Source organism: Triturus cristatus, chromosome 3_1 (assembly GCF_964204655.1).
Source record: "Triturus cristatus chromosome 3_1, aTriCri1.1, whole genome shotgun sequence".
Lineage (NCBI taxonomy): Eukaryota > Metazoa > Chordata > Amphibia > Caudata > Salamandridae > Triturus > Triturus cristatus.
Genome location: NC_140583.1, coordinates 425,670,649 through 425,693,931, shown reverse-complemented (window position 1 = coordinate 425,693,931; position 23,283 = coordinate 425,670,649).

The following is a 23,283-nucleotide window of genomic DNA, read 5'->3' as shown; positions in this document are numbered from 1 at the left end:
GAGGTACCAATTTCATGTCCAAGTACATGAAATCTCTTTGGCAAGAGTGTGGTGTAACCTACAAGTTCACCACCCCTTACCACCCCCAAGGAAACGGGTTGGTTGAGAGATTCAACCGAACCCTCAAAGGCATGATAATGGGCCTAGAAGGACCCATGAGGCGTAAGTGGGACGTCCTCTTACCATGCCTTCTCTTCGCTTACCGTGAGGTGCCACAGAAGTCTCTGGGGTTCAGTCCCTTTGAGCTTCTGTATGGTCACCCAGTCAGAGGACCTCTAAGTCTGGTCAAGGAAGGCTGGGAGCAATCTCCCAGGAAACCTCCCCAGAATGTATATAGTTACATGCTGGCCTTCAGGAATCAGACTAGGCGATTCAGGCAACTTGCTGAGGCAAATCTGGAAGCCAGCCAGGAGGAGATGAAGCGGTGGTACGACCGGAATGCCACTCTGGTAGAGCTTCAACCTGGACAGAAAGTATGGGTCTTGGCCCCCGTGGAGCCGTGTGCGCTCCAGGATAAGTGGACCGGTCCCTTTGAGGTGGTGGAGCGCAAGAGTCCTGTTACCTACGTGGTGGACCTGAAGTCTCCTAGGAACCCCTTAAGGGTCCTACATGTCAACCGCCTCAAGCCCCACTTGGAGAGGTCCCAAGAGGGCATGCTCTTGGCAACAGATGCTGGGATGGAAGAGGAGACCGAACCTCTTCCTGACCTCCTGTCAGCCAAGGAGCAAGATGGGTCAGTGGATGGTGTCATCCTCTCTTCCGCCCTGACCCCTGAGCAACAGAATGATTGTCGCCAGTTGCTGGGACAATTTTCTGATCTGTTTTCCCTGGTCCCTGGTGTCACTGATTGGTGCGTCCATGATGTGGACACTGGGGATAGTCCACCTGTGCGGCACAAGGCCTACAGGGTGACTGACAGGGTGAGGACATGCATCAAGGAGGAGGTCTCCAAGATGTTTGCCCTCGGGGTAATTGAGTCCTCCAGCAGTCCTTGGGCCAGCCCCGTGGTCTTGGTCCCAAAGGCTGCAGCGCCGGGAGCCACCACCGAACTTCGGTTCTGTGTGGACTACAGAGGACTCAATTCAGTCACTAGGACTGACGCACACCCCATCCCCAGAGCTGATGAGCTCATCGATCGGCTAGGGGCCGCCAACTACCTCAGAACGTTTGATTTAACGTCTGGGTATTGGCAGATAGCCTTGACCGAGGGGGCCAAAGAGAGGTCAGCATTTTCCACCCCAGATGGGCACTACCAGTTCCGGGTTATGCCATTTGGGATGAAAAATGCCTCTACCACCTTCCAGAGATTGGTCAACCAGGTGTTGGCTGGGCTGGATTCGTTCAGTGCAGCCTACCTGGATGACATCGCGGTGTTCAGCTCCACTTGGGAAGAACACCTGCGACACCTCTGAGAAGTGTTGATGGCGCTGCGCAAGGCAGGCCTCACGATCAAGGCAAGTAAGTGCCAGATCGGGCAGGGTTCCATGGTGTACTTGGGACACCAAGTTGGGAGTGGCCAGGTGGCACCCCTTCAGCCCAAGATAGAAACCATCCTGAATTGGGAGGCGCCGAAAACCCAGACGGAGGTGAGAGCCTTCCTAGGTCTCACTGGGTACTACTGGAGGTTTGTCAAGGGGTATGGCAACATGGTTGCCCCCTTGACAGCGCTGAGTTCGAAGAAGCAGCCCAGGAAAGTGATTTGGACTGACACCTGTCAGAAAGCTTTTGAGGCCTTGAAAACTGCTATGTGCACGGCGCCCGTGCTCTTGGCTCCCAACTTCTCCAAAGAGTTTATCGTTCAGACAGACGCTTCAGAGCATGGTGTGGGGGCTGTTCTTTCGCAGATTAATGAGGAGGGCCTAGATCAACCCGTAGCCTTTCTTAGCAGGAGGTTACTTCCACAGGAACAAAGGTGGAGTGCTATTGAGCGTGAGGCATTTGCTGTGGTCTGGGCGCTGAACAAGCTAAGACCCTACTTGTTTGGGTCTCACTTCCGGGTTCAGACGGACCACAGGCCCCTCAGATGGTTGATGCATATGAGGGGTGAGAATCCAAAGCAGTTGAGGTGGTCCATTTCCCTACAGGGTATGGATTTCACGGTGGAACATCGCCCTGGTACAGATCACGCCAATGCTGACGGTCTGTCCAGATTTTTCCGCCTTAGTGATGAGGAACTCCCTGGGGTAGGGTAGATCTCCCCACTTTTCAGCTGGAGGGGACACGTGTTAGACCTGGCACCTTGGCGTGAGTCTCCCTTCCTCTTTTTGTCGCTGTGCCTCATGTGTTTTATGGTGTTGGCCGCTCAGCGCGCTGTGCCACTGCCAACCAGTGTCGCGGTGCGAGTGCTCCCTTTGTAAATTGTATATGTTGGTTGGATTCCATGATTGGATTGTTTGATTTACTATCAGACCCGAGTAAAGTGCGCCAGGAGCGCCAGGGCATGTAAAGGCAAACAACGCTGGTGGGCTTGCAGCACGGGTTGTGCCACCCACAGAAGCGGCCGGTAAAATACGTCCAAGGTCTGCCATCGCAGAACCTGCGTGCAGTCTGGTACTGACATGCTGACTGGCAAGTGCCCACACTTGCCGGTCCCTGAAACCTTCCCTTAGCTACATGTTAGTCACCCCTCTGGTAGGCCCACGGGCAGGGTGCGTTGTGAGCCTAAGGTAGGACAAGCCTAGATGCGTGGCATGTCCTAGTAGTGAATTACCGCCATCGTGTTGTTCACTACTGCAAGGCTACCCTGTTCTCATAGGCCAGCATGGGCGGCTATGATTGTTACAACCTATGATCCTAACCGACCCATGGAACATGGTAGAAGATCGAGTTTAGTATGCCTGAACTCGGAATAATAAGGTACATCTTTTCCCAAGGTTTATTTTAATATTCCGCGTTTGCAAATCCCGCTTTTAGAAAGCTGGCCTTTGCTTGCCTAAACATTTCAGCCCGCCTCTGCGTGATGTGTATCTGATGTCTGGCTGGTGTGAGTGACAGGGCTGGGGGAACCCAGATGGGCAGGGCTAGGTAGCTTGGTGGTGAATAGGACGATCGACAGGTAGATGGGTGGGAGGAGTACTCCTAGGCTCTGAATAGGACAGTGCTCTACCACAACAAGGCCGGCTCCGCCCCCTGTGGAGCGTCTGATGACTCAGCCCTGCACTCTGAAAGAAGAAGCCTGCATCGCGTAAACAAAGTGCTCAGAAAGCGGACTGGACTAGGCAAGGGCCCCCCTGGCCTGGGAGAACAAAAGATTTGCTGTATAAATGTAGGAGCCCTGCTCCTAAGAAACTAGATCCGCTTTTGACCAAGAAGAATCTCTGCCTGAGGAGGAGGCACCGGGAAAGCTGTAGGAGGAAGACTGTCCCTATCCTGGGGGACTGGCCTGCAGTGGTGACCTTGCTGCCAAAGGAGAGAAAAGGAACCTTTTGCTGAAGACTTTGCTTTATTTTTACTTTCAAGACTTGTGCTTTTCAAAACGATCTCCAAGGGTTTGGAACTGAGCTTGCCCCCTGAAGTGAGCCCCAGGACCATTGGGCTCTACCTGATCGTCACTCGCCTGCCGCAGGACTGTGGTGTCCTTTCCCTCGCCGGAGCTGTGACCCTCGTGCCCCAGTCCCTCCTTGAGCCGTGACCAGGATTGCTTAGCCGCCCACGCCTTGGGAAGAGTCTCGCTCGATCTGAGCCGCTCCCCCTACGCTGTGCTGGGCTGCCCTTGTCACCTCGCTTGCCGGAGGCTCGCTGCGCACCTTCACCCTCCCGCCGGAATCGGCGTCGTGAGCATCTCCAAGCCTCGGACGGCCCGGACATAACCTGCGTGCCCGGCTGCCCCGCTTTGTTCACCCGCCACCTGCAACACCCCGCTCTTGTCGTGAGCCTGAAGATCAGACCCCCATCGTGAAGTGTGGGAGCCCCGGACCCCGCCTCGCCCTTCTGTCGAAGAGCCGCTGAAATCCCGCACCCGCCTTCGCGTCAAGAAACAAGGTACTGTACTAACGAACTTGACCGCGAGCTCGCATCAGATCCAGGGTCCGCAACGTTCTGATTTCCCTGTCATCTGCCGTGTGCCTCCCGGTCGCCGCCTCAGCACGAAGTGCGCTGAGGCCCACAGTTACCTTTTGCCCGCCTAAAGAACTTTCCGTAACAAAGAGAACTTTACCGTATTTCCAAGAGTTGTGGCCCCATCAGTTCAACGTTACTGGGCCTTGTATTTGAATCTGCTGTATCTACATAAAAGCTTATTTTTATATACTTCCTGATTGGTGTCCATTTGTGGTGCATGCAAGGGGTTTACTGTATGTATAATTGCATTTGCTTAACCGTGTACGCCTGAGACTTAGCCTAGACTGCTCGCGCCACGCACCTAGAGGGTGAGCAGGGGTTATTCTGGGGAGTCATCCTTCGCCCTGACAAGAAGTAAAGGGTCCCTGCTTGTTGTGGGTACACACCTGCATCAACCAGAGCCCCCTCATTTCTAACAACCGCTTTTATGATAGGAGACGCATGCCAATGATGGGCTTTACACAACTTAACCCCTTCGCTGCCAGGCCTTTTCCCCCTCCTGTGCCACGCCCTTTTTTGGCTATTTGGGGTAGTGCGCGCTGAGGCCCCTGTAACTTTTTGACCACATAAGGTATCCATGCCAAATTTGCGTCCTTTTCTTCAAACATCATGGGGATTCTGAAGATACTCAGGGTTTGTGGATTCCCCTGGAGGGGTCACAGAAATGAGACAAAATACAGCAAAATGTAGGTTTTTGTTGGGGAAAATGGGGAAAACGGGCTGCAAATGAAAGCATCTGGGTTTTTCCCTGCAAATGTTAACAAAAAAGGGTTTGTGGGTCTGAAATCACCATTTTCCCAGCTTTTAGGGGATACCAGACTTTTGTCAGAAACCCAAAATGTTTTACACAGTTTTGGCATTTTTCTAGGACATAGCCTATTTTTGCTATTTTTTGTGCTTTCAACCTCCTTCCAGTTAATGGTAGAAATGGGTACAAAAGCAATAATGGATCCTGGAAAGCTATACATGTTAGAGAAGTAGATAACATTCCGAATTCAGCAAGGGGTCATTTGTGTAGATCCATCAAGGTTTCTTTATAGAAACTAACAGTTAAATATAGGATAAATTGAAAATTTGTTGAAAAAAGCGCCTTTTGTGTCAACGTTTTCACCTGTAACTTCTTCTAATTTTGACAGCTCTTTGAAAGCAATATACCGTTACATCCGCTGGACATTACTGGTTGTGGGGATATATAGGACTTGTTGGTTCACCAAGAACCCGACGAACCCAGAGTCAAAAACTGAGCAGCAACTTGCAATGGTTTTTTATTATGTACCGGGTATATAGTAATTATTCTGTAAAAATGTGTACATGGAAAAAACGGTATGAAAGACACCTATGTATTTCTGAAATGGGAACAAAATATAGAGTTTATAAACAGTAGATATTTGCACATTTCCGAAATTGGGATACTCATACTAGCATGAGAATTATCAGTCATTTTTTAGAATGACTTATTTTTTACACAATATCTTTCATTTGGAAGGCAGAAATGCATCGAAAGTCAATAGGTAATAACAGTTCCATTACAGATCTGAATTACCCTAAGTCTCCCGATAAAAATGGTACCTCACTTGTAGCGGTAGGCATAGTGCCCACGGCAGGAAATGGCTCAAAACTCAACGTGAACACACCACATTTTCACAATGCAAAATTACCCTTTTTTAGCTAAGTGCCTAGCTGTAGTTTTTTAACCCTAGCTCTGCCGGCACCTAGGGAAACCTAGCAAACCTATACATTTTTGAAAACTAGACACCCAGGGGAATCCAGGATGGGGTGACTTGACTGCCTCCCACCAGGTTCTGTTACCCAGAATCCCTTGCAAACCTAAAAATTGCCACAAAAAACACCTTTTCCCCACATTTCTCTGGTGGAAAGTTCTGGAATCTGCGTGGATCCACAAATGTCCACCCACCCCGCGTTCCCCAAAGTCTTCCAAGAAAAATGGTACCTCACTTGTGGGGTTCAGCCTAGTGCCCGCAACAGGAAATTGCCTACCTCAAAACGACCTGGTTTTGCAAGTGGGGTCACCTGGGTTTTTGGCCCGGTGCTCGGCGGCCACCTAGGGGAACCTACCAAGCCCACACATTTCTGTAAACTAGATACCCGGGGCATTCCAGGGAGGTATGGCTTGCGTGGATCCCCCAACGCTTCCTTACCCAGAATGCCCTGCAAACCTCAAATTTAGCTGAAAAATTCACCTTTTTCAAACATTTTTGTGTGGGAAAGTTGTGGCATCACCGGGCTGACACAAATTTCCTACCATCCAGAGTTCCCCCAGGTCTCCCAATAAAAACGGTGCCTCACTCGTGTGGGAGGCCCAAGTACCCGTGACAGGCAAGGGCCCAAAACGTATGGAGGCGACATGAAAATTGCCTACCTCAAAACGACCTGGTTTTGCAAGGGGGGTCCCCTGGGTTTTTGGCCCGGTGCTCGGCGGCCACCTAGGGGCACCTACCAAACCCACACATTTCTGAAAACTAGACACCCGGGGGATTCCAGGGAGGTATGGCTTGCGTAGATCCCCCAACTTTTCCTTACCCAGAATGCCCTGCAAACCTCAAATTTAGCTGAAAAATTCACCTTTTTCACACATTTTTGTGTGGGAAAGTTGTGGCATCACCGGGCTGACACAAATTCAGCGTTCCCCCGGGTCTCCCGATAAAAACGGTGCCTCACTCGTGTGGGAGGCTCAAGTACCCACGACAGGCAAGGGCCCAAAACGTATTGAGGCGACATGAAGATTGCCTACCTCAAAACGACCTGGTTTTGCAAGGGGGGTCACCTGGGTTTTTGGCCCGGTGCTCGGCGGACACCTAGGGGAACCTACCAAACCCACACATTTCTGAAAATTAGACACTCGGGGGATTCCAGGGAGGTATGGCTTGCGTGGATCCCCCAACGTTTCCTTACCCAGAATGCCCTGCAAACCTCAAATTTAGCTGAAAAAATCACTTTTTTCACACATTTTTGTGTGGGAAAGTGGTGGCATCACCGGGCTGACACAAATTCCCTACCACCCAGCATTCCCCCAGGTCTCCCAATAAAAACAGTGCCTCACTCGTGTGGGAGGCTGTTAGAAATGAGGGGGCTCTGGTTGACGCAGGTGTGAACCCACAACAAGCAGGGACCCTTTACTTCTTGTCAGGGCGAAGGATGACTCTCCAGAATAACCCCTGCTCACCCTCTAGGTGCGTGGCGCGAGCAGTCTAGGCTAAGTCTCAGGCGTACACGGTTAAGCAAATGCAATTACACATACAGTACACCCCTTGCATGCACCACAAACGGACACCAATCAGGAAGTATAAAAATAAGCTTTTATGTAGATTCAGCAGATTCAAATACAAGGCCCAGTAACGTTAAACTGATGGGGCCACAATTCTTAGGAATTCGGTAAAGTTCTCTTTGTTACGGAAAGTTCTTTAGGCGGGAACAAGGTAACTGTAGGCCTCAGCGCACTTCGTGCTGAGGCAGCGCCCAGGAAGCACGCGGCAGATGACAGGGAAATCAGAACGTTGCGGACCCTGGATCCGATGCGAGCTCGCGGTCGAGTTCGTAAGTACAGTACCTTGTTTCTTGACGCAAAGGCGGGTGCGGGATTTCAGCGGCTCTTCGACAGAAGAGCGAGGCGGCGTCCGGGGCTCCCACACTTCACGATGGGGGTCTGATCTTCAGGCTCACGACAGGAGCGGGGTGTTGCAGGTGGCGGGTGAACAAAGCGGGGCAGCCGGGCACGCAGATACGTCCGGGCCGTCCGAGGCTTGGAGATGCTCACAAACGCCGATTCCGGCGGGAGGGTGAAGGTGCACAGCGAGCCTCCAACAAGCGAGGTGACAGGGGCAGCCCAGCACAGCGTAGGGGGAGCGGCTCCGATCGAGCGAGGCTCTTCCCAAGGCGGGGGCGGCTAAGCAGTCCTGGTCACGGCTCAGGGAGGGACTGGGGCACGAGGGTCACAGCTCCGGCGAGGGAAAGGACACCACAGTCCAGCGGCAGGCGAGTGAAGATCAGGTAGAGCCCAATGGTCCTGGGGCTCAGTTCAGGGGGCAAGCTCAGTTCCAAACCCTTGGAGATCGTTTTGGAAAAGCACAAGTCTTGAAGGTAAAAGTAAAGTAAAGTCTTCAGCAACAGGTTCTCTTCTCCCCTTTGGCAGCAAGGTCACCACTGCAGGCCAATCCCCCAGGATAGGGACAATCTTCCTCCGACAGCTTTCCCGGTGCCTCCTCCTCAGGCAGAGATTCTTCTTGGTCAAAAGCGGATCTAGTTTCTTAGGAGCAGGGCTCCTCCATTTATACAGCAAATCTTTTGTTCTCCCAGGCCAGGGGGGCCCTTGCCTAGTTCAGTCCGGTTTCTGAGCACTTTGTTTATGCGATGCAGGCTTCTTCTTTCAGAGTGCAGGGCAGAGTCCTCAGACGCTCCACAGGGGGCGGAGCCGGCATTGAGGTGGCAGAGCACTGTCCTATTCAGAGCCTAGGAGCACTCCTCCCACCCATCTACCTGTCGATCGTCCTATTCACCACCAGGCTACCTAGCCCTGCCCATCTGAGTTCCCCCAGCCCTGTCACTCACACCAGCCAGACATCAGATACACATCACGCAGAGGCGGGCTGAAATGTTTAGGCAAGCAAAGGCCAACTTTCTAAAAGCGGGATTTGCAAACCCGGAATATTAAAATAAACCTTGCGAAAAGATGTACCTTATTATTCCGAGTTCAGGCATACTAAACTCGATCTTCTACCATGTTCCCTGGGTCGGTTAGGATCATAGGGTGTAACAATCCAAGCCGCCCATACTGGCCTATGAGAACAGGGTAGCCTTGCAGTAGTGAACAACAGGATGGCGGTAATTCACTACTAGGACATGCCACGCATCTAGGCTTGTCCTACCTTAGGCTCACAACGCACCCTGCCCGTGGGCCTACCAGAGGGGTGACTAACATGTAGCTAAGGGAAGGTTTTAGGGACCGGTAAGTGTGGGCACTTGCCAGTCAGCATGTCAGTACCAGACTGCACGCAGGTTCTGCGATTGCAGACCTTAGACGTATTTTACCGGCCGCTTCTGTGGGTGGCACAACCCGTGCTGCAAGCCCACCAGCGGTGTTTGCATTTACATGCCCTGGCGCTCCTGGCGCACTTTACTGGGGTCTGATAGTAAATCAAACAATCATAATCATGTAATCCAACCAACATATACAATTTACAAGGGAGCACTCGCACCGCGACACTGGTTGGCAGTGGCACAGCGCTCTGAGCGGCCAACACCATAAAATCACATGAGGCACAGCGACAAAAAGAGGAAGGGAGACTCACGCCAAGGTGCCAGGTCTAACACGTGTCCCCTCCAGCTGAAAAGTGGAGAGAACTACCCTACCCCAGGGAGTTCCTCAGCACTAAGGCGGAAAAATCTGGACAGACCATCAGCATTGGCGTGATCTGTACCAGGGCGATGTTCCACCGTGAAATCCATACCCTTTAGGGAAATGGACCACCTCAACAGCTTTGGATTCTCACCCCTCATATGCATCAACCATCTGAGGGGCCTGTGGTCCGTCTGAACCCGGAAGTGAGACCCAAACAAGTAGGGTCTTAGCTTCTTCAGCGCCCAGACCACAGCAAATGCCTCACGCTCAATAGCACTCCACCTCTGTTCCCGTGGAAGTAACCTCCTTCTAAGAAAGGCTACGGGTTGATCTAGGCCCTCCTCATTAATCTGTGAAAGAACAGCCCCCACACCATGCTCTGAAGCGTCTGTCTGAACGATAAACTCTTTGGAGAAGTTGGGAGCCAAGAGCACGGGCGCCGTGCACATAGCAGTTTTCAAGGCCTCAAAAGCTTTCTGACAGGTGTCAGTCCAAATCACTTTCCTGGGCTGCTTCTTCGAAGTCAGCGCTGTCAAGGGGGCAACCATGTTTCCATACCCCTTGACAAACCTCCTGTAGTACCCGGTGAGACCTAGGAAGGCTCTCACCTCCGTCAGGGTTTTGGGCGCCTCCCAATTCAGGATGGTTTCTATCTTGGGCTGAAGGGGTGCCATCTGGCCACTCCCAACTTGGTGTCCCAAGTACACCACGGAACCCTGCCCGATCTGGCACTTACTCGCCTTGATCGTGAGGCCTGCCTTGCGCGGCGCCATCAACACTTCCCAGAGGTGACGCAAGTGTTCCTCCCAAGTGGAGCTGAACACTGCGATGTCATCCAGGTAGGCTGCACTGAACGAATCCAGCCCAGCCAACACCTGGTTGACCAATCTCTGGAAGGTGGCAGGGGCATTCTTCATCCCAAATGGCATAACCCGGAACTGGTAGTGCCCATCTGGGGTGGAAAATGCTGACCTCTCTTTGGCCCCCTCGGTCAAGGCGATCTGCCAATACCCAGACGTTAAATCAAACATGCTGAGGTAGTTGGCAGCCCCTAGCCGATCGATGAGCTCATCAGCTCTGGGGATGGGGTGTGCGTCGGTCCTAGTGACCGAATTGAGTCCTCTGTAGTCCACACAGAACCGGAGTTCGGGTGTGGCTCCCGGCGCTGCAGCCTTTGGGACCAAGACCACGGGGCTGGCCCAAGGACTGCTAGAAGACTCAATTACCCCGAGTGCAAACATCTTGGAGATCTCCTCCTTGATGCATGTCCTCACCCTGTCAGTCACCCTGTAGGCCTTGTGCCGCACAGGTGGACTATCCCCAGTGTCCACATCATGGACGCACCAATCAGTGACACCAGGGACCAGGGAAAACAGGTCAGAAAATTGTCCCAGCAACTGGCGACAATCATTCTGTTGCTCAGGGGTCAGGGTGGAAGAGAGGATGACACCATCCACTGACCCATCTTGCTCCTTGGCTGACAGGAGGTCAGGAAGAGGTTCTGTCTCCTCTTCCATTCCAGCATCTGTTGCCAAGAGCATGCCCACTTGGGACCTCTCCAAGTGGGGCTTGAGGCGGTTGACATGTAGGACCCTTAAGGGGTTCCTAGGAGACTTCAGGTCCACCACGTAGGTAACAGGACTCTTGCGCTCCACCACCTCAAAGGGACCGGTCCACTTATCCTGGAGCGCACACGGCTCCACGGGGGCCAAGACCCATACTTTCTGTCCAGGCTGAAGCTCTACCAGAGTGGCATTCTGGTCGTACCACCGCTTCATCTCCTCCTGGCTGGCTTCCAGATTTGCCTCAGCAAGTTGCCTGAATCGCCTAGTCTGATTCCGGAAGGCCAGCATGTAACTATATACATTCTGGGGAGGTTTCCTGGGAGATTGCTCATAGCCTTCCTTGACCAGACTTAGAGGTCCTCTGACTGGGTGACCATACAAAAGCTCAAAGGGACTGAACCCCAGAGACTTCTGTGGCACCTCACGGTAAGCGAAGAGAAGGCATGGTAAGAGGACGTCCCACTTACGCCTCATGGGTCCTTCTAGGCCGCTTATCATGCCTTTGAGGGTTCGGTTGAATCTCTCAACCAACCCGTTTCCTTGGGGGTGGTAAGGTGTGGTGAACTTGTAGGTTACACCACATTCTTGCCAAAGAGATTTCATGTACTTGGACATGAAATTGGTACCTCGGTCAGACACCACCTCTAGAGGGAATCCCACTCGGGAGAAAATTCCCATCAGTGCCCGTCCCACCACGGGGGCCGTCACTGTCCTCAGAGGAATGGCTTCCGGGTACCGGGTGGCATGGTCCACCAGGACCAGGATGAACCTATTGCCCATCGCTGTCCTGGGGTCCAGTGGCCCTACAATGTCAATCCCCACTCGCTGGAATGGGGTACCGACCACAGGGAATGGCTGGAGTGGAGCCTTCTGCTTCCTTCCACTCTTTCCACTTGCCTGGCAAGTCTGGCATGTCCTGCAGTGAGTATCTGAACTCCTGTGCATTTGAGGCCAATAGAAGTGGGTGACAAGCCTTTCAAAGGTCTTGTCCTGCCCCAAATGCCCTGCCAATGGCACATCGTGAGCCAGCCCCAGTAGGAAGGCTCTGAAGTCCTGGGGTACCACTAGCACACGGGCTGACCCAGGCTCAGCAACCTTAGGCTCTGTATATAGGAGGTCGTTCTCCCAGTAAACGAAATGTGATCCTGACTGATCACCTGCGGCCTGGTCTGCAGCCTGTTGCCGCATACCCACAAGAGAAGGGCACTCCTTCTGTGCCTTAAAAAAGTCCTCCCTGGTGGGACCCCCTTCCTGCTGCCAATGGGTCAGCTCCGGCAGGTCTCCCAGTTCAGCTATCTGTTCCCCTGTAGGCTCCAGGGCATCCCCCTCAAGGTCTGCTTCCTCCTGGACCGTGGGAACTTCAGGGGCCGGCTTCCCGCGCCCCTTGCTCCTTCTCTCTGAGGCCGGTTCCTGGGCCTCCCTCTCAGGCTCCAGGACCTCTTGAGTCCCTCTACTGGCTGCCATGGACCGTGTGGTGACACACGCCCAATCCGGCATACCCAACATCTCTAGGTGAGCACTCCGCTCCACCTTAGCCCAAGGTGAGCTCTCCAAATCGTTCCCTAACAGACAGTCTACAGGCATGGCGGGCCTCACAGCTACCTGAAGAGTACCAGAGACCCCCCCCACTCAAAGGGAACCTGAGCCACCTTGCAGTGTCTCTCTGTGTTGTCAGCGGCAACAACGGGGTAGAATGCATTGGGGACCACCTGCTCTTGAGACACCAGGTGACACCTGACAGCTGTCACACTGGCTCCTGTATCTCTAAGAGCTTCCACTCTATGGCCATTTATGGTCACCCACTGCCTGTACTTCTTAGTGTTCTCAGGCAGCTGGGTTGGAGGGACCACTTCACGGTCTCCTAGCGAGACCAGGGACATCTCTGCGGGACCCCACCCACCTTGGACATCCCTCTCCTCCCCCAAGGCTACACTAGTCACCTGCCGGGGTGGAGCACCAGTGGGTGCTGGTTTACCAAACAATGGACACTTTACATCAGAGGCAAAATGCCCCAAATTGTTACACCTGTAACATCTGACGGGCCCCTTCTGAACAGAAGGACCTGTCGGGGCCCCGGTCGGTTTCTGGGGTGGGGGAGGCTGAGAACCCTTCCCTTGGTTCCCTTGGGGACTATTTTGGGGCCCTTTTTGGAACTGCTTCTGTTTACCCCTGTCCCCCCCACTCTTCTGCTGGGGACCCTGCCCACCTTTGGCGGAATCTCCCACGGTACCCTTGTGGACCCTGGTACTGACCCAGCGGTCAGCCTCCTCAGCAAGCTTCCTCGGGTTAGTCAGCCTACTATCTATCAGGTGCTGGCGTAGCTCAGGAAAACAATTACTGGACAAGTGCTCCCATGCCATTAAATCAAGAAGCCCTTGGTAATCATTCACCTTACTACCCTTTACCCAACCATCCAGCCCTCTGCAAAAGAAAGTCACATACTCCACATACGTACTATTGGGAATCTTAGTGCAACCCATAAACCTCTGTCTATATAACTCAGGGGTCAACCCATACCTAGCCATCAATGCTTCCTTCATATGGGCATAAGAATTATGAACATCAGCAGGTAAATCTAACAGTGTGTCCCGCCCTTCACTCAGGAACCATCCCCACAACCCCGCTCCCCAATCTTTCTCAGGGACCCGGTGGGAAGACATGGCTACCTCGTAGGCTCTGAACCACTGCCCGATGTCGTCATTCTTGAAGAACTCCTTCACTACATCCTTCGGAATATAAACTCTTGGTTCCGCCGGTACTGGCGGTGTGCTGCCACCAGAGGGATTAAGCTCCAAACTTTTTGCTTTCAGCTCCAGCTCCCTCAGCTTCATGTCATGCTCTAATTGTAGTTTCTTTTCTTCCATGGCTAATCTTTGTTTTTCCATATCCATCTGCCCATGAAGTTTTGCCATCTCCACCTCGTGTGCCCGGGTTGCTGCCCTGTCTGCCAACTCTTCTGGCGACAGGCCTCTGCCAAACTCATGGACACTTTCTGGTGGAACCATTTCCACCTGATTCTCTGGTACCTTTGACTCATACCAGGCACTCAGCGCCTTCACGAGTTGTTCCTTCTTTTTCAATCCAGTTTGGGCAATTCTGAACTTGGAGCAAAAACCTCTCAACTCTTCATTGGTATAATTCTGAAGTGCGCTTTCTTCCCAATCTATGTCCTCAAATCCAGAGATTATAGAAGCTGCCCTTCCGGCGGGAAGTGAACCAGGCATGGTTCTAACAACGGAGATTCTTGGCAAAACAAAAACAAATGCTAGTCTTGTGGCTGTGTTACTGGTCTGCTCTCACTACGTGGTGATCAGTGATTCACTATACGCAAACCACAAATGCAAATCCGTAAATCCCACCGCTGCCACCAATGTTAGAAATGAGGGGGATCTGGTTGACGCAGGTGTGAACCCACAACAAGCAGGGACCCTTTACTTCTTGTCAGGGCGAAGGATGACTCCCCAGAATAACCCCTGCTCACCCTCTAGGTGCGTGGCGCGAGCAGTCTAGGCTAAGTCTCAGGCGTACACGGTTAAGCAAATGCAATTAAACATACAGTAAACCCCTTGCATGCACCACAAACGGACACCAATCAGGAAGTATAAAAATAAGCTTTTATGTAGATTCAGCAGATTCAAATACAAGGCCCAGTAACGTTAAACTGATGGGGCCACAATTCTAAGGAATACGGTAAAGTTCTCTTTGTTACGGAAAGTTCTTTAGGCGGGCACAAGGTAACTGTAGGCCTCAGCGCACTTCGTGCTGAGGCAGCGCCCAGGAAGCACGCGGCAGATGACAGGGAAATCAGAACGTTGCGGACCCTGGATCCGATGCGAGCTCGCGGTCGAGTTCGTAAGTACAGTACCTTGTTTCTTGACGCAAAGGCGGGTGCGGGATTTCAGCGGCTCTTCGACAGAAGAGCGAGGCGGCGTCCGGGGCTCCCACACTTCACGATGGGGGTCTGATCTTCAGGCTCACGACAGGAGCGGGGTGTTGCAGGTGGCGGGTGAACAAAGCGGGGCAGCCGGGCACGCAGATACGTCCGGGCCGTCCGAGGCTTGGAGATGCTCACAAACGCCGATTCCGGCGGGAGGGTGAAGGTGCACAGCGAGCCTCCAACAAGCGAGGTGACAGGGGCAGCCCAGCACAGCGTAGGGGGAGCGGCTCCGATCGAGCGAGGCTCTTCCCAAGGCGGGGGCGGCTAAGCAGTCCTGGTCACGGCTCAGGGACCGACTGGGGCACGAGGGTCACAGCTCCGGCGAGGGAAAGGACACCACAGTCCAGCGGCAGGCGAGTGAAGATCAGGTAGAGCCCAATGGTCCTGGGACTCAGTTCAGGGGGCAAGCTCAGTTCCAAGCCCTTGGAGATCGTTTTGGAAAAGCACAAGTCTTGAAGGTAAAAGTAAAGTAAAGTCTTCAGCAACAGGTTCTCTTCTCCCCTTTGGCAGCAAGGTCACCACTGCAGGCCAATCCCCCAGGATAGGGACAATCTTCCTCCGACAGCTTTCCCGGTGCCTCCTCCTCAGGCAGAGATTCTTCTTGGTCAAAAGCGGATCTAGTTTCTTAGGAGCAGGGCTCCTCCATTTATACAGCAAATCTTTTGTTCTCCCAGGCCAGGGGGGCCCTTGCCTAGTTCAGTCCGGTTTCTGAGCACTTTGTTTATGCGATGCAGGCTTCTTCTTTCAGAGTGCAGGGCAGAGTCCTCAGACGCTCCACAGGGGGCGGAGCCGGCATTGAGGTGGCAGAGCACTGTCCTATTCAGAGCCTAGGAGCACTCCTCCCACCCATCTACCTGTCGATCGTCCTATTCACCACCAGGCTACCTAGCCCTGCCCATCTGAGTTCCCCCAGCCCTGTCACTCACACCAGCCAGACATCAGATACACATCACGCAGAGGCGGGCTGAAATGTTTAGGCAAGCAAAGGCCAACTTTCTAAAAGCGGGATTTGCAAACCCGGAATATTAAAATAAACCTTGCGAAAAGATGTACCTTATTATTCCGAGTTCAGGCATACTAAACTCGATCTTCTACCATGTTCCCTGGGTCGGTTAGGATCATAGGGTGTAACAATCCAAGCCGCCCATACTGGCCTATGAGAACAGGGTAGCCTTGCAGTAGTGAACAACAGGATGGCGGTAATTCACTACTAGGACATGCCACGCATCTAGGCTTGTCCTACCTTAGGCTCACAACGCACCCTGCCCGTGGGCCTACCAGAGGGGTGACTAACATGTAGCTAAGGGAAGGTTTTAGGGACCGGTAAGTGTGGGCACTTGCCAGTCAGCATGTCAGTACCAGACTGCACGCAGGTTCTGCGATTGCAGACCTTAGACGTATTTTACCGGCCGCTTCTGTGGGTGGCACAACCCGTGCTGCAAGCCCACCAGCGGTGTTTGCATTTACATGCCCTGGCGCTCCTGGCGCACTTTACTGGGGTCTGATAGTAAATCAAACAATCCAATCATGGAATCCAACCAACATATACAATTTACAAGGGAGCACTCGCACCGCGACACTGGTTGGCAGTGGCACAGAGCTCTGAGCGGCCAACACCATAAAATCACATGAGGCACAGCGACAAAAAGAGGAAGGGAGACTCACGCCAAGGTGCCAGGTCTAACAGAGGCCCAAGTACCCGCGACAGGCAAGGGCCCAAAACGTATTGAGGCGACATGAAAATTGCCTACCTCAAAACGACCTGGTTTTGCAAGGGTCACCTGGGTTTTTGTCCCGGTGCTCGGTGGCCACCTAGGGGAACCTACCAAACCAAACATTTCTGAAACCTAGATATGCGGGGGATTCCAGGGAGGTATGGCTAACGTGGATCCCCCAACGTTTCCTTACCCAGAATGCCCTGCAAACCTCAAATTTAGCTGAAAAATTCACCTTTTTCACACATTTTTGTGTGGGAAAGTTGTGGCATCACTGGGCTGACACAAATTTCCTACCACCCAGCGTTCCCCCGGGTCTCCCGATAAAAACGGTGCCTCACTCGTGTGGGAGGCCCAAGTACCCGCGACAGGCAAGGGACCAAAACGGATTGAGGCGGCATGAAAATTGCCTACCTCAAAACGACCTGGTTTTGCAAGGGGGGGTCACCTGTGTTTTTGGCCCGGTGCTCGGCGGCCACCTAGGGGAACCTACCAAACCCACACATTTCTGAAAACGAGACACCCGGCGGATTCCAGGGAGGTATGGCTTGCGTGGATCCCCCAACGTTTCCTTACCCAGAATGACCTGCAAACCTCAAATTTAGCTTAAAAATGCACCTTTTTCACACATTTTTGTGTGGGAAAGTTGTGGCATCACCGGGCTGACACAAATTTCCTACCACCCAGCGTTCCCCCGGGTCTCCCGATAAAAACAGTGCCTCACTCTTGTGGGAGGCCCAAGTACCCGCGACAGGCAAGGGCCCACAACGTTTTGAGGCGTCATGAAAATTGCCTACCTCAAAACGACCTGGTTTTGCAAGGGGGGTCACCTGGGTTTTTGGCCCGGTGCTCGGCGGCCACCTAGGGGAAACTTCCAAACCCACAAATTTCTGAAAACTAGACACCCGGGGGATTCCAGGGAGGTATGGGTTGCATGGATCCCCCAATGTTTCCTTACCCAGAATGCCCTGCAAACCTCAAACTTAGCTGAAAAATTCACCTTTTTCAAACATTTTTGTGTGGGAAAGTTGTGGCATCACCGGGCTGACACAAATTTCCTACCACCCAGCGTTCCCCCGGGTCTCCCGATAAAAATGGTGCCTCACTCGTGTGGGAGGCCCAAGTACCCGCGACAGGCAAGGGCCCAAAACGTATTGAGGCGACATGAAAATTGCCTACCTCAAAACAACCTGGTTTTGCAAGTGGCGACACCTGGGTTTTTGGCCCGGTGCTCGGCGGCCACCTAGGGGAACCTACCAAACCCACACATTCCTGAAAACTAGACCCTCGGGGGATTCCAGGGAGGTATGGCTTGCGTGGATCCCCCAAAGTTTCCTTACCCAGAATGCCCTGCAAACCTCAAATTTAGCTGAAAAAATCACTTTTTTCACACATTTTTGTGTGGGAAAGTTGTGGCATCACCGGGCTGACACAAATTTCCTACCACCCAGCGTTCCCCCAGGTCTCCCTATAAAAACAGTGCCTCACTCATGTGGGAAGCCCAATTACCCGCGACAGGCAAGGGCCCAAAACTTATTGAGGCGACATGAAAATTGCCTACCTCAAAACGACCTGGTTTTGCAAGGGGGATCAGCTGGGTTTTTGTCCCGGTGCTCGGTGGCCACCTAGGGGAACCTACCAAACCCACACATTTCTGAAAACTAGACACCCAGGGGATTCCAGGGAGGTATGGCTTACGTGGATACCCCAACGTTTCCTTACCCAGAATGCCCTGCAAACCTCAAATTTAGCTGAAAAATTCACCTTTTTCACACATTTTAGTGTGGGAAAGTTATGGCATCACCGGGGTGACACAAAGTTCCTACCACCCAGCGTTCCCCCGGGTCTCCCGATAAAAACGGTGCCTCACTCATGTGGGAGGCCCAAGTACCCGCGACAGGCAAGGGCCCAAAACGTATTGAGGCGACATGAAAATTGCCTACCTCAAAACGAACTGGTTTTGCAAGGTGGGTCACATGTGTCTTTGGCCCGGTGCTCGGCGGCCACCTAGGGGAACCTACCAAACCCACACATTTCTGAAAACTAGATACTCGGGGGATTCCAGGGAGGTATGGCTTGCATGGATCCCCCAATGTTTCCTTACCCAGAATGCCCTGCAAACCTCAAATATAGCTGAAAAAAATCACTTTTTCCACACATTTTCGTGTGGGAAAGTTGTGGCATCACCGGGCTGACACAAATTTCCTACCACCCAGTGTTCCCCCAGGTCTCCCAATAAAAACAGTGCCTCACTCGAGTGGGAGGCCCAAGTACCTGCGACAGGCAAGGGCCCAAAACGTATTGAGGCGACATGAAAATTGCCTACCTCAAAACGACCTGGTTTTGCAAGGGGGGTCACCTGGGTTTTGTCCCGGTGCTCGGTGGCCACCTAGGGGAACCTACCAAACCCACACATTTCTGAAAACTAGACACCCGGGGGATTCCAGGGAGCTATGGCTTACGTCGATCCCCCAACGTTTCCTTACCCAGAATGCCCTGCAAACCTCAAATTTAGCTGAAAAATTCACCTTTTTCATACATTTTTGTGTGGGAAAGTTGTGGCATCACTGGGCTGACACAAATTTCCTACCACCCAGCGTTCCCCCGGGTCTCCCAATAAAAACAGTGCCTCACTCGTGTGGGAGGCCCAAGTACCCGCGACAGGCAAGGGCCCAAAACGTATTGAGGCGACATGAAAATTGGCTACCTCAAAACGACCTGGTTTTGCAAGGGGGGTCACCTGGGTTTTTGTCCCGGTGCTCGGTGGCCACCTAGGGGAACCTACCAAACCCACACATTTCTGAAACCTAGAAACGCGGGGGATTCCAGGGAGGTATGGCTTACGTGGATCCCCCAATGTTTCCTTACCCATAATGCCCTGCAAACCTCAAATTTAGCTGAAAAATTCACCTTTTTCACACATTTTTGTGTGGGAAAGTTGTGGCATCACCGGGCTGACACAAATTTCCTACCACCCAGCGTTCCCCCGGGTCTCCCGATAAAAATGGTGCCTCACTCGTGTGGGAGGCCCAAGTACCCGCGACAGGCAAGGGCCCAAAACGAATTGAGGCGACATGAAAATTGCCTACCTCAAAACAACCTGGTTTTGCAAGGGGGGACACCTGGGTTTTTGGCCCGGTGCTCGGCGGCCACCTAGGGGAACCTACCAAACCCACACATTCCTGAAAACTAGACACTCGGGGGATTCCAGGGAGGTATGGCTTGCGTGGATCCCCCAAAGTTTCCTTACCCAGAATGCCCTGCAAACCTCAAATTTAGCTGAAAAAATCACTTTTTTCACACATTTTTGTGTGGGAAAGTTGTGGCATCACCGGGCTGACACAAATTTCCTACCACCCAGCGTTCCCCCAGGTCTCCCTATAAAAACAGTGCCTCACTCATGTGGGAAGCCCAATTACCCGCGACAGGCAAGGGCCCAAAACTTATTGAGGCGACATGAAAATTGCCTACCTCAAAACGACCTGGTTTTGCAAGGGGGATCAGCTGGGTTTTTGTCCCGGTGCTCGGTGGCCACCTAGGGGAACCTACCAAACCCACACATTTCTGAAAACTAGACACCCAGGGGATTCCAGGGAGGTATGGCTTACGTGGATACCCCAACGTTTCCTTACCCAGAATGCCCTGCAAACCTCAAATTTAGCTGAAAAATTCACCTTTTTCACACATTTTAGTGTGGGAAAGTTATGGCATCACCGGGGTGACACAAAGTTCCTACCACCCAGCGTTCCCCCGGGTCTCCCGATAAAAACGGTGCCTCACTCATGTGGGAGGCCCAAGTACCCGCGACAGGCAAGGGCCCAAAACGTATTGAGGCGACATGAAAATTGCCTACCTCAAAACGAACTGGTTTTGCAAGGTGGGTCACATGTGTCTTTGGCCCGGTGCTCGGCGGCCACCTAGGGGAACCTACCAAACCCACACATTTCTGAAAACTAGACACTCGGGGGATTCCAGGGAGGTATGGCTTGCATGGATCCCCCAATGTTTCCTTACCCAGAATGCCCTGCAAACCTCAAATATAGCTGAAAAAATCACTTTTTCCACACATTTTCGTGTGGGAAAGTTGTGGCATCACCGGGCTGACACAAATTTCCTACCACCCAGTGTTCCCCCAGGTCTCCCAATAAAAACAGTGCCTCACTCGTGTGGGAGGCCCAAGTACCTGCGACAGGCAAGGGCCCAAAACGTATTGAGGCGACATGAAAATTGCCTACCTCAAAACGACCTGGTTTTGCAAGGGGGGTCACCTGGGTTTTTGTCCCGGTGCTCGGTGGCCACCTAGGGGAACCTACCAAACCCACACATTTCTGAAAACTAGACACCCGGGGGATTCCAGGGAGCTATGGCTTACGTCGATCCCCCAACGTTTCCTTACCCAGAATGCCCTGCAAACCTCAAATTTAGCTGAAAAATTCACCTTTTTCATACATTTTTGTGTGGGAAAGTTGTGGCATCACTGGGCTGACACAAATTTCCTACCACCCAGCGTTCCCCCGGGTCTCCCAATAAAAACAGTGCCTCACTCGTGTGGGAGGCCCAAGTACCCGCGACAGGCAAGGGCCCAAAACGTATTGAGGCGACATGAAAATTGGCTACCTCAAAACGACCTGGTTTTGCAAGGGGGGTCACCTGGGTTTTTGTCCCGGTGCTCGGTGGCCACCTAGGGGAACCTACCAAACCCACACATTTCTGAAACCTAGAAACGCGGGGGATTCCAGGGAGGTATGGCTTACGTGGATCCCCCAATGTTTCCTTACCCATAATGCCCTGCAAACCTCAAATTTAGCTGAAAAATTCACCTTTTTCACACATTTTTGTGTGGGAAAGTTGTGGCATCACCGGGCTGACACAAATTTCCTACCACCCAGCTTTCCCCCGGATCTCCCGATAAAATCGGTGCCTCACTCCTGTGGGAGGCCCAAGTACCTGCGACAGGCAAGGGCCCAAAACGTATTGAGGCGACATGAAAATTGCCTACCTCAAAACAACCTGGTTTTGCAAGGGGGGACACCTGGGTTTTTGGCCCGGTGCTCGGCGGCCACCTAGGGGAACCTACCAAACCCACACATTCCTGAAAACTAGACACTCGGGGGATTCCAGGGAGGTATGGCTTGCGTGGATCCCCCAAAGTTTCCTTACCCAGAATGCCCTGCAAACCTCAAATTTAGCTGAAAAAATCACTTTTTTCACACATTTTTGTGTGGGAAAGTTGTGGCATCACCGGGCTGACACAAATTTCCTACCACCCAGCGTTCCCCCAGGTCTCCCTATAAAAACAGTGCCTCACTCATGTGGGAAGCCCAATTACCCGCGACAGGCAAGGGCCCAAAACTTATTGAGGCGACATGAAAATTGCCTACCTCAAAACGACCTGGTTTTGCAAGGGGGATCAGCCGGGTTTTTGTCCCGGTGCTCGGTGGCCACCTAGGGGAACCTACCAAACCCACACATTTCTGAAAACTAGACACCCAGGGGATTCCAGGGAGGTATGGCTTACGTGGATACCCCAACGTTTCCTTACCCAGAATGCCCTGCAAACCTCAAATTTAGCTGAAAAATTCACCTTTTTCACACATTTTAGTGTGGGAAAGTTATGGCATCACCGGGGTGACACAAAGTTCCCACCACCCAGCGTTCCCCCGGGTCTCCCGATAAAAACGGTGCCTCACTCATGTGGGAGGCCCAAGTACCCGCGACAGGCAAGGGCCCAAAACGTATTGAGGCGACATGAAAATTGCCTACCTCAAAACGAACTGGTTTTGCAAGGTGGGTCACATGTGTCTTTGGCCCGGTGCTCGGCGGCCACCTAGGGGAACCTACCAAACCCACACATTTCTGAAAACTAGACACTCGGGGGATTCCAGGGAGGTATGGCTTGCATGGATCCCCCAATGTTTCCTTACCCAGAATGCCCTGCAAACCTCAAATATAGCTGAAAAAAATCACTTTTTCCACACATTTTCGTGTGGGAAAGTTGTGGCATCACCGGGCTGACACAAATTTCCTACCACCCAGTGTTCCCCCAGGTCTCCCAATAAAAACAGTGCCTCACTCGTGTGGGAGGCCCAAGTACCTGCGACAGGCAAGGGCCCAAAACGTATTGAGGCGACATGAAAATTGCCTACCTCAAAACGACCTGGTTTTGCAAGGGGGGTCACCTGGGTTTTTGTCCCGGTGCTCGGTGGCCACCTAGGGGAACCTACCAAACCCACACATTTCTGAAAACTAGACACCCGGGGGATTCCAGGGAGCTATGGCTTACGTCGATCCCCCAACGTTTCCTTACCCAGAATGCCCTGCAAACCTCAAATTTAGCTGAAAAATTCACCTTTTTCATACATTTTTGTGTGGGAAAGTTGTGGCATCACTGGGCTGACACAAATTTCCTACCACCCAGCGTTCCCCCGGGTCTCCCAATAAAAACAGTGCCTCACTCGTGTGGGAGGCCCAAGTACCCGCGACAGGCAAGGGCCCAAAACGTATTGAGGCGACATGAAAATTGGCTACCTCAAAACTACCTGGTTTTGCAAGGGGGGTCACCTGGGTTTTTGTCCCGGTGCTCGGTGGCCACCTAGGGGAACCTACCAAACCCACACATTTCTGAAACCTAGAAACGCGGGGGATTCCAGG